The 4,431-nt window shown below is 34.0% G+C and overlaps 1 protein-coding gene across 1 annotated transcript in view; it reads right to left on the reverse strand.

Annotated features, from left to right (window-relative positions):
* The window catches only part of NME8 (NME/NM23 family member 8), a 63,435-nt gene that overhangs the window by 28,055 nt on the left and 30,949 nt on the right, over positions 1 to 4,431 (reverse strand). The gene's annotated exons all lie outside the window — the stretch shown is intronic.

Here is a 4,431-nt window from a genome sequence, read left to right on the forward strand (position 1 = left end):
AACAAAATATTAACCATTCAAATTTAACAATGTATAAAAAAGTTACAAACCATGACCAAGCTGGATTTATTCCAAGTACGCCAGGGTGGTTCAACATTTGAAAATCAATTAACATAATCTCCACTAACAGGTTAAAGAAGAAAAGTCATATGATTATATTAGTAGATACAGAAAAATCGTATGACAAATTTAATACCAATTCATGATAAAAATTCTTACCAGAGGAGGAATAAAGGGAAACTTTCTCAACTTACTAGAGAACATCTTCAAAAATCCTACAGTTAACACTGTCCTTAATGGAGAGAAACTAGAAGCTTTGCCTCCAAGATCGGGATAAAAAAGCAAAGCTGCTCCCTCTCACTACTCCTCTTCAAATTCATACTGGGAATCTTAGCTAAAGAAATAACACAAGAAAAGGAAATAAAAGGTATACTGATTCAGAATGAGGAAACAAAACTATTGTTGCTCTTCACAGAGGGCATGACAGTCTCTACAGAAAATCCCAAAGAATCATCATCATCATTGCCAACAACAACAACAGCACAAAACTTCAGGCACTGATAAGAGAATATTATAGCAAGAGTTCAGGTTATAATTAATGCACAAAAGTCAATTTATTTCTATATACCAGAAATGAACAATTGGAATTTGAAATTTAAAACGAAACAATCTATACTAGCACTAAAAAAGAAAATACGTGGGTAAAAATCTATCAAAATACGCAAAGAATCTAAATGAAGAAAACTACAAAACTCTGGTGAAAAAAATCAAAGATCTAAATAAATGGAGAGATATTCCATATTCATAGATAATAAGACTTAATATTAAGATGTCAGTTTTTCCCAACTTGATCTGTAGATTAAACACAATCCCAACCAAAAACCGAGCAAGTTATTTTGTGGATGTGGAAACTGACAAACTGATTCTACAGTTTATATGAAAAGGCCAAAGATGTGACACAGTATTGAAGGAGAAGAACAAAGTTAGAGAACTGATACTACCTGACCTAGCCACATCCATTAATGGAGCAGAGTAGAGAGCCCAGAAAAAGACCCACACAAATATAGTCAATTGATTCGTGACAAAGTTGCAAAGGCAATACAATGGAGGAAGGACAGTCTTGTCAACAAATGGTGCTGAAGTAGTTAGAAATACCCTCTCAAAACAATAAATCTAGACACAGACCTTATACTATTCATAAAAATAACTCAAAATGGATGATAGACCTAAATGTAAAACACAAAACTATAAACTTTCTAGAGAATAACACAGAAGAAAATCTAGGTGACCTTGTGGTTAGCAATGAGTTTTTAGATACAACACTAAAACCACAATCCAGAAAGAAATAACTAATAAGCTGGATTATATTAAAAATAAAAACTTTTCTGTGAAAGACACTTTTAAGAAACCACAGAACAAAAAACTTGGAGAAAATATTTGCAAACCACATACATGATAAAAGACTTGTATTCAAAATAAACAAAAACATTTTCTACTCAACAATGAGAAAAACAAACAACTCAATGAAGAAATGGACAAAAATTAAATAAAGAGACAACACATCATCAAAGAAGATACTGAGATGATTAGTAAGCACATGAAAAGAAGCTGTGCATAATCTGTCATTAGGGAATTGTAAACAAGGACATCGGTAAGGTAATATTATTTACCTATTAATATAACTAAACTCCCAAAAACTGACAATACCAAATCCTGGAACGGTTGTAGAGCAACAGGAACTCTGATTCATTTCTAATAAAAATGGAAAGTGATACAGCTGCTTTGGAAGACATTTTGGCAGTTTCTTACAAACTACGCATAATTTTACAGCATGATCCTATACTCATGCTCCTAGATATTTACCCAATTAAATTGAAAACATACATCCACACAAAAACCTACATATGAACACCTACAGCAATTTTCTTCATAATGGCTGAAAACTGGAAGCAACCAAGATGCCTTTTGATAGCTAACTACATCAATAAACTTAGTTGCATACATACAATGGAATATTATTCAGTGATAAAAAGAAATGAACAATCAAGCCACCAAAAGACATGGAGGAACACAAAATGCACATTGCTAAGTGAAAGAAGTCAATCTGAAAAGGCTATCCACTGGCCGGGTGCGGTGGCTCACCCCTATAATCCCAGCCCTTTGGGAGGCGAGGCAGGTGGATCACTTGAGGTCAGGAGTTCTAGACTACCCTGGCCAACAGGGAGAAACCCCTCTCTACTAAAAATACAAAAATTAGCCAGCGTGGTGGCACACCTGTAATCCCAGCTACTTGGGAGACTGAGGCAGGATAATCTCTTGAACCTGGGAGGCGGAGGTTGCAGTGATCCAAGGTTGCACCACTGCACTCTAGCCTGGGTGACAGAACGAGACTCCATCTCAAAAAATAAAAAATAAATAAAAACATATATATATATAATGAAAAGGCTATATGTGGTATGATTTCAACTCTAAGACATTCCATAACATATCAAATAGTAAAAGGATCAGTGGTTGCCAGGGGTTAGGAGAGAGAAAGGGATTGGTATGTAAAACACAGGGGATTTTTTAGGTGATGATTCTATTCTGTATAATACTGTAATGGGAATACCTAACATTATGCATTTGTCACAATCCATAGGATGCACAAAATAAAGAGTGAAACTTAATGTAAACTATGGACTTTAGTTAACAACATTGTAACAATATTGGTTCATTAACTGTAAAAGTATATCACAGTAAAACAAGATGTTGATAGGAGAAGCTGGGAGGGAGCAGGTATATAGGAATTCTGTAGTATTTTTCTTAATTTTTCTCAAAGTCTACAACAATTTAATTTTTTGGCTTGATTTTTCTGTAAATCTAAAACTCTTCTATAAAGTCTGTTTATTTAAAAATAACATATATTTGAAAATATTATCTTTTTTAAATATTAAAAGACATTCAAAATGGCAAAAAGACAAAAATAAAACAAAATCTTCCAAAAAAGAGAATCCCATGTCTAAATCGTTTTACTCACAAATTCCAGTAAACATTTAAGATATAACTCCAATTTTATACTGTCTCATCCATAAAATAGGAGTGATTGCTTCTCATCTCACTTTATGAACCTGCATTACTCTGACACCAAAACTAGATAAAAACATTACAAGAAAATAAATCAACATGTATCCCTTCTGAATATAGACACAAAAATTCTCAAAAGAATATTAGCAAACCAAACCCAGCAGTGTGTAAAAAGGACAATACGTGACAGCCAAGTCAGATTTTTCTGGAGAATGCAAGGCTGTTTCAACATCAAAAATCAAAATAATCCAGCATGTTATCAAAATGATGGAAAAAACACAATCACATCAATAGATACAAAAAAAAAAAAATAGAGAAAAACACAACATCCATTCCTCACAAAAATTCTCACCTAACTAGGAAGAGGTGGTAATTTTCTTAATCTGATGAAGGACATACACAGCTAACACACTTAATGGTAAAAGACCAAATGCTTTTGCTGTAAGATCAGGTACAAGGCAAGGATGTCTCCTCTCATCACTCCAATTCAGCATCATGCAGGACATGTTAGCTAGCTCAACGAGGAAAGAAAAAGAAATAAAAGGCATACAGATGGAAATGAAGAGGAACAAGTATCTCACTTTGCAAACCCTATTACTGTGTATATCAGCGATTTTCAGCCAGAGAGATTTTGCTCTACAAGGGGCATCCTCCGGAGACGTTTTTGGTTGTCACAATTTGAGAGGTAGGGCAGTGGGGAAGGGGGATATGATACTGACTTTTAGTGAGTAGAGGCCAAGGATGCTGCCTCACATTTTACAATGCACATAACACAGTCAATTCTCCCCCCTGGACAAAGAATCATCTGGCCTAAAATGGAAGCAGGTCTGAGGTTGAGAAATCCTGGTCTACACAGAAACGCCAAGGAAACAATGTCAAAGCTCCTAGAAAGCTCCTGGGTAATTGGACAAGTCAGAGAATAAAAGGCCAATATAAATATTAATGGTAATTATGTTTCCATATATTAGGTATAAAAAAAGAATGAATAGTGTTAATTTATGACTCGTGTTCTTGTTCTGCCATATTCATTCTGCTATAAGAATGTGGGGTGAGATGAAAAGAACTAACTCTTTATGTGCCAGGTGCTTTATTTGTGTTTTATCATTTCAATGTTCTGAATTTTACACGTGAAAAAATAAACTTGGTAAAATATCTTGTTCAAGTCACACTATCAGTTATGGTAGATCCAAGCTTTGAATTGAGGCATTTCAGACATAAAAGCTTTCAATCTTTACTATGTAATAATTCCTGCAATGTTAAAATCTACTCTAACAAATTCACAGGTTAGAAAATACCTTGTAAACTCTTCAGCTACAAATATGTTTTATTCACTATTATTAAGATATTAGTAAGTTAATACATTGATTT

Source organism: Mandrillus leucophaeus, unplaced genomic scaffold, assembly GCF_000951045.1.
Source record: "Mandrillus leucophaeus isolate KB7577 unplaced genomic scaffold, Mleu.le_1.0 Scaffold100, whole genome shotgun sequence".
NCBI lineage: Eukaryota > Metazoa > Chordata > Mammalia > Primates > Cercopithecidae > Mandrillus > Mandrillus leucophaeus.